The sequence below is a fragment of the Neophocaena asiaeorientalis genome, unplaced genomic scaffold (assembly GCF_003031525.2).
Source record: "Neophocaena asiaeorientalis asiaeorientalis breed wild unplaced genomic scaffold, Neophocaena_asiaeorientalis_V1.1 scaffold46, whole genome shotgun sequence".
NCBI classification, from domain to species: domain Eukaryota; kingdom Metazoa; phylum Chordata; class Mammalia; order Artiodactyla; family Phocoenidae; genus Neophocaena; species Neophocaena asiaeorientalis.
The window spans coordinates 15,188,180-15,202,620 of record NW_020175393.1 but is presented as its reverse complement, the minus strand read 5'-3'; positions in this window follow the sequence as shown (position 1 = coordinate 15,202,620).

The window sequence follows — 14,441 nt, the reverse complement described above, 5'->3', positions numbered from 1 at the left end:
TTCGTTGCTGTGCACAGGCTTTCTCTAGTTGCGGCGAGCAGGGGCTACTCTGTTGCGGTATCTGGGCTTCTCATTGCGGTGGCTTCTCTTGTTGTGGAGCACGGGCTATAGGCGTGCAGCTTCAGTAGTTGTGGCACTCAGGCTCAGTAGTTGTGGCACACAGGCTCACCTGTACCACGGCATGTGGGATATTCCCGGACCAGGGCTCGATCCCGTGTCCCCTGCATTGGCAGGCGGATTCTTAACCACTGTGCCACCAGGGAAGTCCCCAAAAGAGAATTATTTTTGAGCCTTGATAAAATAATTAAAACTTACATCTGGAAAGATAAACATGTTGTTACAGCAAAGAAAATTCTGAAATAGAAAATTAATGAAAAAGTACTTCTATCAGATGTTAAATTATAAGAAACGAAGCACTGTTAAAACAGTATGCTGGTCTGATGGTATAGAAATAGAATAAAGATATCAAATAAATAGAAATTCAGAAATAAATCCAAGCATATATAGGGATGTAGTATATTATAAAAATGGGCATTCCGAATTTAGGAGTGAGAGAGACCTAGGGATTATAAGTAGTATTTGGATATTGATTAGCATTTATATTTAGTGAAAGTTGTATCTCTATCTCACTCTTTATTCTAAAATAAACTCCCAATGGTTCATATAAAGTATGAATGAATATTTTATAATAAATCATAAAATTATTGAATATGATTTAAATACTTAAAGTTTAACACAAAATTTAACAAATAAACTATAAAAGTACTAGAGGGGCTTCCCTGGTGGCACAGTGGTTGAGAGTCCACTTGCCGATGCAGGGGACATGGGTTCGTGCCCCAGTCTGGGAAGATCCCACATGCCACGGAGTTGCTAGGCCCGTGAGCCATGGCCGCTGAGCCTGCGCGTCCGGAGCCTGTGCTCCGCAACGGGAGAGGCCACAACAGTGAGAGGCCCACGTACCGCAAAAAAAAAAAAAAAAAAATTACTAGAGTAAAACATAAGTGAATAAAAATGTAAAAAGAAAGAAAAATCGAAGTAGTATTGGAATAAAACAAATACTTCTATAACAGAGTAGGAAAGGTCTATCTAGAAAATACATCCCTGTAAGAGGGGGAAAATAACAACAACAACAGCTTGGAACAAACTCAGTGCCTTCTACTAAATATTTAGTAACTGTATTACGGTATCTCCGTTCAGTGGAATACCCTGTAGTCCTTTAAATGAATGCCACAGAGCTACAAGACAGCGTCCATTTCAAGCTCTATTTTGAGCTTGGGGCTTCTCCCAGTCATTCATTACAGGCAGGAAGAGCTCTTAAAAATCAAGGACTAAATAGAAGCCTCAGAAATACTTTACATGGAGTTAAAGAGGTATAATAAATAGATCTGGGTCAGGACAAGTCATCACTCCCACTCTCTTCCATGACTACACAATATAAGTGTAAAACACAGAGCTGAGGTTAGGTGTGGACCTAGGTCAAGGAGCCAAGGAGCAGAGCCCTCCAGTGACTGGGGATGTAGAGGCAGAGGGGTAAAAAGAATTCATTCTCAAAGCCAACCCTCCTTGCCAGGTTAAGAGACCAGGCAGGAAATTGGTCCAAAGTCCTCACCAGTAATAAATAAGGTATTAACTAGAGTATTCTCTGGGTGGCCTGCACCTTTGGAATCAAGCATAATGGTTAGCAAGATGAGGGAACTCAGAAATTCCAAATCCTACTTAGGTTTCCTTTCCCAGAGACTTGACAACACGGCATCAGGATCCTTGGCCTAATTTACCTATTCTCCTATAAGCTACGCTTAATTGTAGCCAAGTCAGCAAAGGCACAATCACCAGCAATAATATCTTTACATTCTACCAGATTATGAGCAGTCTCGAGACAAAGCTTCTTCATAGATCTATCTAGGAAATGGCTATCTACTGGGAATCTCAAACAACTAAAGTGACCTTCAAGTTTAATGAAACCAAATTCTGATCATTCCAATGACAGGTGACCTCTCTCCTCTCACCAACTTTCCCTTCCCTTCCTTCTTGACCTACCCCACTGCTTTGCTTATAAATGTCTTAAGACACTTAGCCTGTATTTTTCTTGAACTGTAAGTGAAATGTGTTTAATTCTCCTAACGTAAATTCTTTATAAAAATCATCATTCTTATCCACCAATTACCAACTTAGTAGGAAAAGCACTTCCCTCAAGTCTTTGCTCAAAACTGGCAGTTTCTCAGAGAAATGTGCTCCCTGCTTTCCTGTTTCCATAACACTTACAACCTTAAATAACATAATGCTTGTCTGTGTATCTTATTCATCATTTCTGTCTGTGTGTCTCTGTCTTAAACACACACACACACACACACACACACACACAAGCATGATGGGAACAAGGAGTTTTGCCTGCTTTGTTCACTGTTGTTTCCCTATAATCCAAAATAGTATCTGCCACACAGTAGGTGCGCAGTATGGTTGTTGGAATACACGGCGTCACCTTGAAAACTGAATTCAAGATGGGATGAAAAATCCGTGACTCTTACCAGTCAGCCTATTTATCTGAAAAAATATTGCCTGGCAGCTATTACAGGATCCTTCCTTCATCCATGATTCAAATTGCTTCTTGCTTACCTCTCTGGTTCTGTAGCAGGATCAGAAAAATTAGAGAAGACGGGCCACGCACAGCCCTATTATTGTCAGACGGCATGAATGGTAAGAGGATACTTCTCAGTAGAACCCTCACGATCAAATGATGGGGTGGTGCTCAAAAATAAGTTGAAGAAACAGAAACACCTCACCAGGGATAAAAGCCAGTGGTGATGATCCTTCTATACTTAGGGGAAACCATGGTGTAAACAAGAAGGGGCTTCTGTACACTAGTTGGTATGGTGGTGTGGTATCTATCTTTAAACACACAGGAAGACCACTGGCTTGTCAGGTCCGCAGACTTAGATAAGTGAACTTTAGATATATATTCCATTTGTGATAACACTTTGACGTTTATTAAAACTTTTCCCATGCATTCTCAGGCCTTCACATATAATTTAAGGAAATAAACCGCATCAATCTAGTGTCCAATGCAAGTTTTAACAACATGCTAAAATGCAAGTAGCTTCCCTGGAAAATATAGGATGCATTTACTAAAAAAAGAAGGTCTCAGAAATTTGAAAATGAAATGAAGCTACAGATCTGCCCATCCATTTCCAGTTTCGGTGTGGTATGTTATCAAAGAATCACAATAAAGCTTCAGAAATAATCAAAAGGCAAAGAAGGCCCACCCATGTAGAAAATTCATTCTGATGAGTAAGGACAAGGGCAGAGAACGGAATCCAAACCACTGTGAGGCTGCTTTGCTACAGCACAGATATTTGACCAAGATTGTTTCATAAAAGCTCAGTAGTCTAGATTTTACCTAGAAATTCCTAGGACCCTGCAAATTCCCTGGGGTTTAGGGAGGGGGGGAATGTCCTAATTCTCTCTCTCATTTAGCATATAGCACCTCAGTGATGCTGGAAGCTCTGTAAATTACTCACTGTTTTTATTTTACCCCTGCTGGCCTCCCTGTGAGCCTTCCTGGGTTTGTTATACTCTGAAATATGAAGCATTAACGACCTTTTAGAAAGTGCCAACACATGTCAGAAGGAGGCTACTTGCTCTGCTTGCCGTAAAAAGAAGGGTGTTAATAGGCTCCAAAGGGGGCCCTCCGTAAGTAAAATAGTACTTCAAGCCTTTATTAACGACTGCTATCTTGTAGGGGGATCCAAAGTGGTGAGCCCTCAATTTGGAGAAAGGCTACATTCAAGAACAAGGGAAAGAAGGCGCGAATGGGGTTCTTTTACAATTCGAATTAGATGTGTGACCTTGTAAAACCTGATTAACTATTGTTGTTTTCATCTCCCCCTGTTGACAACTGGTTTGTTAAGTGGCTTCTCTCAATAGCAAAATGAAAGTCACAGAGAGGGTGCTGCAGGAAGCCAGGCTTTGCAATTGTCAGTATGTGGTCGATCCTTCCTAGCCCATTTCAGCTCATACATAAAATTACTGGAAAATAGAAAGCAAAAACAGGAGGCGTTTTTTGTTCTTATAAGAGCCCCATCTCTGCCATTTCTATGGCTATTATACAAAACTTTTTAGAGCATTTTGATGACAAGGGTAATACGATACTGGATTTTTTTCTTTCGACCTCTCAGAATAGTATTGCAGATAATGTCTGGCTTGATTAACAATTAACTCCCAATGGCTAAGTCACCACATTAGCACAGCAGCAATACAGCAGAGCTGGCCCTACCTCTACACATAACTGTTTGGGAAATGACATCTCAGATATTCAAGAGATCCATCTAGGCCTTTCCGGCTTGTGCCTTCACTCAGGGATAAACTGGGGGAAACTACGCCCTTATTCCTTCCACTCATTCTCAACACCCCACCCCCTCACCTTCACCTATTGATACACTTAATACTGAGCTAGGCTTTTTCACTAACATTCTGAATGTTTACTTGGAAGTCGTTTCACCACTTTGATTCCAGTCGGAACCAGAACCTGAAGCACTAAAATACCCTGGGAAAAGTTAGTCTCCTGCTATGTCTGGTTGAGACTGGAAGCAGTGGCATTAGACAACTGGCCAGAGAACCTTTTCCCACGACATTTGTAACCCAACTTTGTAACGCCAAAGTACAGAAGAGTTCTGGACCCAATTATAGGGAGGGAACTTCGTACTCCCCGCACTGTCCCAGGGGTGAGTTATCACAGGTTGGAGTTGCACAGGCATTTGGTCCCTCTCCCAGACGCACAGCTTCGCACACAGGTGAACTGAGGATGAAATGGACCTTCAGGCAGCTTTCAGGGGAAAAGGAGACACAGAGGGCCTCATAAAGGTTAGAAGGAAGGTGCAGGTGCGCTACCTAAATTGACTTGGTGATGGCAGTGGGGAAGGGGGCATTCCCTCTTGTTGTTCTAGGTAGATTGAACATTTAATTGCTTCACTTTGGTACTGGCTTAGAGAAGGAAGAGTGAGGAAGCAGGAGGTGGAGCCTGCTGAGGGACATAGAGCAGGTTACTTGGCTTCTCTGAACCTTACTTTCCTGAAAAGTCAAATAAATTTATGTTAAGACTAAAATTAAATAAACTACATAAAACACTTATCACAATGTCTGGCACATAGTATAGCGTCCGTAAGTAGCTACTGCGTTTTTTTTGTTTGTTCTTATTGGGGTATGGTTGCTTCACAATGTTGTGCTAGTTTCTGCTGTACAGCGAAGTGAATCAGCCATATATGTACACACATCCCCTCTCTTCTGGATTTCCCTCCCATCTAGGTCACCACAGAGCATCGAGTAAAGTTCCCTGCGCTATATAGCAGGCTCTCACTAGTTATCTATTCCATACATAGCAGTGTATACGTGTCAATCCCCATCTCCCAATTCATCCCACCCCCTCCCTTTCCCCGCTTGGTGTCCATACGTTTGTTCTCTACATCTGTGTCTCTATTTCTGCTTGGCAAATAGGTTGATCTGTACCATTTTTCTAGATTCCACATATATGCGTTAATATACGATATTTTTCTCTTTCTGACTTACTTCGCTCTGTGAAGAGATGACAATCTCTAGGTCCATGGAAGTAGCTATTGTTTTTAACAATAATATTGCTGTAGAGGCAGAATAATGGCTCCCCCAGGTCCTAATCTGTGGAGACTTTGCAGATGTGATTAAAAATCTTAAAATGGGGAGGTTAGCCTAGATTATTCAAGTGGAGCCTAGATGCAACCACAAGTGCCTTCCTTAGAAGACACAGAGGGACCTTTGACACGGAAGCAAAGAAGGCTATGTGACTATGTGACAACAGAAGCAGACTGGAGTGATAGGACCATAATTCAAGGACGGCCGGCAGTCCCTGGAAGCTAGAAGAGGCAAGGAACAAATATTCCCCTAGAATCTCCAGAGGGAGTGCAACCCTGCGGAGCACTTGATTTTGGCCCAATAGTACTGATTTCAGACTTCTGGCTCTCAAAACTGTGAGAGAATAAACTCCTGTTGCTGTAAGCCACCAAGTTTGTGGTAATTTGTTATAGCAGCCATAGGAAGCTTTCACTGGAATATTTTCAGTGTTCTCACCGATGAGACCACCCAAATGTCAGAAGGGGAGCAGATACAGGAAGTGATTGGCTCAATGAGATGCCGAAATTGCGAAGGAACGGTGGTTATCTCCGCAGAGTAATCTGATGAATTCCTGTTCATGGGCCCCTGTCAACAGTTATCAACTACAAGGCCTGATATATTTAGCTATTCCAATTCCCTGCAAATTTCAAGTTTCAAAAGTCATCTGATAATTGGCAAATAATTCAGAGAACAATCTTAACACATTAGTTTTTATGTTCATCCATCAAATATCTATTACTCATACTAAACACCACAGATGAAAGGTAAAACAGAACTAAGTATCTGAATCAAAGAATACCCTAGCAATTAGAAAACGCCACTTAAACACTAACACGTTAACGCTTAGCTGTTACGGTAGAGATGACAAGTTGTTTCCCAGTATTTGTTGTCTTCTCATATGGTAACAGAATTTTCAGCTAGACTCATGGACATCCAGCTAAAAACTATATCTCACCCCCTTATAGCAAGGTGACCATAAGATTAAGTCATGAGCAGAAGAATTATGCTGTGAGCAGGAGTGATGTGTACAACCTCCACTTCATGCCCATAAGAGGGAGGGGATGTGATGCGGTCCCTTCTTCTCTCTCCTCTGTATCTCTGACTTTAATATGAACATATTGGTGAGAGACCTTAGCAAAGCCAGCAAGGCTAACAACCACATAGTAAATAGATGGAAGAGGTCTACCTCTGGGACACTTTGGAGCCACCATAGCATCCCTGGATTATTTATGCTCAGAATTACGTGAAATAGGGAAAATAAAAACAACTTTTATCTTGTTTTGAGATATTAGTATTTTGGTCTAGATCCAAATCTAGATCCAAACGAATAAAGCTATAAATTCTCAGTGATTCAAACTGATTTCTGTGAATCCAGGTGTTTAACGAAATAGAAATAGGCCTGCCTGTGAATTAATAACACCAAAGTGGAAGCTATTTACTTGCAATTACACTGCCATATCATAGCAGCATGGACAGATTGGCTGGAAGATGGAGAGAAGCATCAGGAAGGAAGAACAGAAACCCAAATCTGTGAAGTATCAAAAGCATATGGCTTGTGATTTTACCTTCTGCTCCCAAAGGACATGTGGTGGAATAATCAGAAGGGTGTCCTGGAATGTGCACAGGACTTCAGGCCAGAAAACTTGGATTCTGGTTCCAGTTCCATTACATACCAGCCCTGTATGTAACCTTGAACAAGTCAATCAGTTTCTCTGAGCCTCAGTGACCTTATCTATAAAATGGAGATAATGCAATCTATACTCCCCAGCACATAGGAAGAAGGGCAAACAGTAGCGCCTTGCATAACTACTGCTGACAGCAGAGATCTAAAGCTGGGAGTTTAGGAGCTGAATTTTCCCCCTAGTTATGTTTTTGTTTGACCCACACAGTGTTTAACATTTTTAATTTGTTGCCAACATTTGAAATCAAGAGATTTCTCATAAAAGTGGATTCTCTGCTCTTTCTGGAGAAATCTTAGTGTTGGACAACACTGGGTCTTCATTGCTGTCTTGCAAAAGTCAGCCTGTACTGAACATTTATTTATTCATTCCTTCAACCAATATTTATCCATGAAGAACTATGTGGCAGGCACTGTTCTAGGTACTCAATGGACAGAAATGAAAAAACAGATGAGGCTACTGCCCTCGCAGGGCTTGCTTCTGGTGGGACTCATAATCTACTGTCACCCAGCCTGTTCTACTCATTCAGGCTCCCTAACTGGCCCCTGTTGGCTTGAGAGGGCTTGGGGGTTGGTGACACCAGACGACTTCCAGGGAAATGCTTCCTGGAGTGAGAAGAGGTAGAGGGGCTATAGAATTTTGTGCCTGGTTTAGAATCTCAAAACCTGATGTGATGGGATGGGTAGACAAAGTGAAGAGGAGAGTTAAGGAATTTCAGTTTATACCCAAATGTTATGATCTCAAACAAATAACCCTCAGAACTAGACGAGACAGGTCACTTTTCTACTCTTTCATCCACTCATTCAATAAACATTCACTAAATGCTAGGTCTGTGCCAGACTCTGTACCAAGAGATAAGATACAAAGATATGTAAACAAATAAATGTCTCAGGATACTGACAGTTTAGTCACCCTCCAAAGCTTGAGAAATACCACAATCAGAATTACAGTATTTCAACCCAAGGAGACCCTCCCCCATAATCACTGGCATGCCATCAGGTCTAAAAAATATAAATCTTTTTATCCATTAATGACAATACCTGACTTTTTTCTTCCTATGTGTTTTAAGTGCATTATATTAAATCATTTTTTGCATAACAACCCAATGCAGTAAGCATTACTTTATTCCCATTTTACAGATGTCACCTAAACATATACTCTTCAACCCTGGGACCACTTTTTACCCTTTTAAGACCTGGAGTCTCTTCTCTATGGCCTAGTTACTTGGACTGAGTATAAAGAGTTTGTTTTCTGTTTGCTTAAATTTTATATCTCACAAGAAAAATATTGGTGAAGAGTCACTTTAATTTCTTTTCCACTTAACCTTTCTCTGTCTCCAATGGTTTTATTACCAGCAGCACTAAAATTAGTTCAGTGAAACAATAATGATATGATAAAAATAGCTCTTGTCCATTGCAAGCAAGTGTATAATTCTAGGTACTTCTTAGATTTTTATCTCACTGCTGCCTCCCTTCTCAGACAAATGAGGAAATCGAGGCTCAGAGAGATGAGTAATTTTCCCAGCTCACCCGGCTGATGAGTGTCAGGGCTCAAATATAAACCAAGACTTCAAGCCCGCGTTCTCTATTTCTGCGTGACATACCCTGAAGGGACTGTAAGGGCAAACTGGTCTTAAAAACTTGAGGCAGAGATCTCCAAACTTTTGTTGAGCCTGAATATTTTCAGGCATAGGACAGGGCTTGGTCAGAAGGAGGGTGGGGATGGGTGTGGTGTGGGGATACTAGAGGAGAAATGGGCTTTCCAAGAGGTGCCACGCCACCGGTAACAATTAGAGCAATCCCAAACAGGGGTATGGCAACATCTACCAGCCGGTGATCTGCCTGATGTGACTTCAAGTTCTACCAGTAGATACTGACGTACCCTTGATCTGAAGAGGATAATTTTTAAATGGCTTTGGTTTTAAGGTGAGTTTATCTCATGTGGTCATTTTCACCTAATTAAATAATATTCAGTTCAAAATTACATAGAAAGAGCTAAAAAGATCTTAGGGGAAATAGGTCCTTCTGGATGAAAAATCAGATTTAGCCACCAATAAACTCAATTCAATGAAAAATGGTTACACTGTATATATGCTAATGGGCCATGGGTATCTGAGGCATTAGCACAAGATATCTGGTATGTTTCAGATGTAAAACCATGTCTTAAAAATAAACAAAATCAAATGATAAACGGCAAATTGTCACTGTTAATCTTTTAATCTGATTTCTAAAGCATGGCACTACTTAGAAGCTCAAATAACACATATAACGCTAGAAAAACGTAGTGGTTCACTCAGATGTCCTTCATTTAGAGAGGTCCAGTGCTTTACAATATGTCTCTCTCTTGCCACAAACCTCTAAAAGAGAGATGACAGAAAGAAATAAAAAGAAAGGACAAGAAGGAATTCAGAAACAGAGCCTGGGAAAGGAAACAGTACATGGGGATATTTTTGCTCCCAGCTATGGGCAAGTGCCACACTTTCTCCTAATAACCTTGACCCGCTTTTCCTGGCTCTGCAGTAGCAGCTGTGTCACATCGACTCAGCATCTGCTTATCAATCTAACTGTGCAAACCTGACTCTCACTTTCAGTGTCCTTAGCACTCAGGATATCACAGCGGCCGGCTGACTGAGCCACCTGCAGAACATAGGAAACAATCAGTTCTTAGGAGGAGGGCAGGGCAAGGGTCTGAGAGATGACCAGAACATGATTTCTTTATTGTCCAATGATCACACGTGGGAAGAATACTGTTGGGCAGTGCAGAGGGCAGGTTGTTCTAAAGTTGCAGAATTAATGGGTTGTTTAATCTTGAAAAGAAAAATATCATATCACCATCCTTCAGTAAATGTGGACTGGCCCGTCAGTCCTCCGAGGGCACTGCTACCCTGATGCTGTGCATAACAGTCACATCTCTAAGCCAAAAATGGGCAGGTGCGGGGGACACAAGAAATAGTAGGAGACTGTGAAGCAGAGCTATTGGAGTACAGGCTTCTGGGGTTCAAATCCTGGCTCCACCACTGACCAGTCAGTGATGTGGCCCTGGACAAGCTACTGAAGCTCAATCGCACACTTTTGCTTCTGGAGAGAATTAGATGAGGTAATGAATAGAACGTTGCAGATCCTTGCCTCTAACATACACCAGTAAATATGTAGTCAGAGAAATGCCTGTGTACTTATGGAAACAAAATAACATTAACAGCTAAGGTAAGACAGGTGGTTTGAAATTGGACCTGTCCCCCAAAGAAGTTTGGATTGTATAGTTTGTATAGTATACCCTCAACCACAATGAGGTTTGTATGTGACTGCTCCTGGTCAGAGGGTTCTGGTGATCAAAATGGCCTAGTCTGAAGCATCCTTCACTAGTCACTGAGTCCACAAATATTTATTGAGTCTGGCTTAATGTGTTCCTAGGGTTTAGAAACTGTTCTAGGGGCTGGGAATCAAAAGTGAACAAAAATCATAATGTCCGGGCTTCCCTGGTGGCGCAGTGGTTGAGAGTCCGCCTGCTGATGCAGGGGACGTGGGTTCGTGCCCCGGTCCGGGAAGATCCCACATGCCGCGGAGCGGCTGTGCCCGTGAGCCATGGCCGCTGAGCCTGCGCGTCCAGAGCCTGTGCTCCGCAACGGGAGAGGCCACAACAGTGAGAGGCCCGCGTACCACAAAAAAAAAAAAAAAAAAAAAAATCATAATGTCCCTCTCTCTCTCACAGAGCTTATGTGCTAGTAGAGGATAATGAGGGATAGAGCTGCAGTTTCCAGCTCACATGCTCAAGTATCTCTGAAGAGGTAACAGTTGCACAGAGACTGGAAGGAAGTGAAAAAGGGTGAGACACAAATACCCTGGGATAATTCCAAGCAGAGGGATCAGCAACAGCAAAGGCTAAAGCCATGTGTGCTTGGCGACCTGAGGAAGAGCAGTCAGTGTGGCCAGAGGGAGGGAGGGAGGGAGAGAAGCGGGAAGACGTGATCAGAGTTGACCAGTGGCCTACTGTATAGGTGACCAGATGTACCATCAGGAGTTTGGAGTACCTAAAAACATGCTGAGAAGCTATTAGGAAACTTTGAGCAGAGGAGTGGCACAATCTGACTTATGTTTGTTCATTTGAATTTTGCATTATTTTTTTTATTGACGTAGAGTTGATTTACAATGTTATATATGTTTCAGGTGTACAACATAGTGATTCACAATTTTTAAAGGTTACACTCCATTTTAAAATATTGGCTACATTCCACGTGCTGTACGATAATGTATCCTGGTAGCTTATTTATTTTATACATAGTAGTTTGTACCTCTTAATTCCCTACTCTACCTTGTTGGTTATCTCTTTAAAATAGATATATGTATATGCATAACTGAATTACTTTACTGTACACCTGAAACTAACACAACATTGTAAATCAACTATAGTCCAATATGAAATAAAAAATTTTTAATAATAAAAAATAAAAGGACCCCTCTGGCAGCTGTGTGGAAAAGAGACTGTAGCAAGTAAATGGGATTGGGCAAACCAGTTAGGAGTCTTCTGTAAGAAACCAGATGAGAGAAGATTGGCTTATAATAGAAGGGCATGGTGAGAAATGGTCAGATTTGGGGTATATTTTGAAAATAGGGCAAAAACAATCAACTGATGACTTCAATAAAAGATAAGAGTCAATATTGATGCTAAGGTTTTAAGTGAAAGCTAGCTAGATAGGTGACTGAAATTCTCATATTGAGAAAGCTTGGGAAGACTTCAGTTTTGAGATGGAGGAGAATTAAGATCTTGGACAAGCTAAATTTGACATGTCTGTTAAATATCCTGATGGATGTCAAGTAAATAAGATAAATGAAACTTGAGTTCAGGGGAGAGATCAGGTCAAGAGATATCTATTTAGGAGTCATTAGCATATAGATGGTATTTAAAGTGGAACTGAATGAGATCACCAAGAAAGTGAGTCCAGCTGGAGAAAAGGTCCTCACATTTAGGGCTGAGTGAAGCAGGATCCAACGAAGACTAGGAAACTGCTTAGTTAGGACAAAAAGTGCGGTAGAAACAGGCTGAAGTTAGGCATCCAGGCACCCAAATCTTAATCACAGCTGTATCAGAGGTGGGCATGAAGGTCTCTTCACATCCATTTCATAAGCTGTTAAATGGGAGTATCATCCATGCCTGCCCACCCTTACCATTGATGGGAGGCACACGACATGTCTACTGTGAGAAGTCACCATGAAGACGCTGATGCACTGCCAGCAGGCAAAGAGGAAAATGTGTGTGCCCAAGACATACCACCCCACACTGGGAGGAGGAAAGGCTAGTAAAAGGGCTAGAGTTAAACTGTGCTAAATCCGAAATGTGCTGCAGTCTGTCTCTCCAGCCCCCAGCCCCAAATTCCTCTTTCCCACCTCCTAAGTAATGTCAACTCTAAGCTACAAAGGGATACACTCAGAAGAGCAGTAAACCATCAGTTACACCAGAGTCAAAGAAGAGAGAAAAGAAAAAAAGATACTGGGAAGATTTAGAGAGCAAAGGAAATGGGAAATATTCTTGCTTTTCTTACTGGCTAGAAATAGAAGAAGGAAAGAAAAGAGAATACAGCCTTGGCTACGTGCTGTTTCCATGAACAGAGGCAGCATGCAGAACCCTTTGAGGGAGATCAATGTTCAGGATCCTGGTGAGTAGGAAGCTATGCAGTGGAGTCCTTGATTAGTCAATTCAAAGGGTTGACAGGCAGGCATTCAATCCCAGGAAGAAAGAAGTTTGATCTGTGTTCCAAACTGGCAGTGAAAAATTAATTCACTTTGGAGATTGTTTCTGAGTGGAGAAAGGGACAAGACAGTTGAAAAAAGTAAATGATGAAACTCCCCAGAATTCTAGCTTCCCTTCATTTTTTCAGGAATGAAACAATGAGCAGACCAGAGGTTATGAACCGGTTTAAATATGTTCCAATGTGTGAACATGCCACTAAAAAGCAAACATCAATTAGTTCTCTTCTCTTCTGCTCAAACGTTTCATTTAGGAACAGATATAGTTTCAGGGACTAGACAGAGAGAGGATATAAATATATTTTGGTTGTGTATATACAGAGAGAGCGAGAGAGAGATCAAACACAAGTATGGTTATTTTTATTATAATATTTGATTAATTGCTTCATTTTAAAAATAAGCATTTCATATCAATCTCAAGTCCAGTTTGTCCTCATGTCCAGTCCTAAGCCTCTAGCAATAATCACTGTTGTTCTGTCTTTAAATTAATACAAATGTTATCACACCATTGTCTACCATTCTGCAACTTGCTTTTTTTTCATTAAACATTGTTTTTTGAGGTATACGCACATTGACATAAGGGGTTTATTTCATACCTTAAATTCTTTTTCAGTTATCCATGCATTCTCATCCTTTCTCATATAATCCTCCCAAATATGTTGGATAAAATATAGCAATTTTCACTTTACAGGTGACAGGATTTAAGATTGCCCAGCTGGTAGGCACAGAACCTGTCTCCATGGCCAATGCTCCTTCATTATACCAAACATTTTAAAAATTACATTATTAGCAGCAAAACCATTTCTTTCAAAAGTAAACCTTACACAGAATCCCAGTACATAAGAGGTGTTCACATTGGTGACACAAGCAGAGGTCCTGGCCGCACCCCTCAGTCTCCCCTACATCCTACACCCCTACATCCCCTACAGTGGCTTTCTGGGCAGCCTAATGGACCTCTAGGCCTCTGCTGTACCTGCTTCTTTCTCTAAGCACTGTGCAGTCTGGACAAAGGTTTTAAACAGACCTAGAAGCCCACAGCAATTTGGTCCACGAGAACACACTTACTGGGGTGCCACCTGTGCAAGATGGAGTCCCAGGCAAAGTTCATCCTGTACTGAAGGCCCAGAGTGAAAGCTGTTTGTCTCCTGGGATTACAACTCAGCAAATGAAGATTTCAGGAAGATAGGAATCTCCTATTATAGTGAGAAATCAGAAATCCTGGAGATGGATGAGAGGATTAGTGAGAAAACATCAAGGGAAGGGTGGCCGTAACGGAGGAAAGAAGAGAAATACACTTATCAAAAGAGTCAATTCAGGGCTTCCCTGGCGGCGCAGTGGTTGGGAGTCCGCCTGCCGATGCAGGGGACATGGGTTCGTGCCCCGG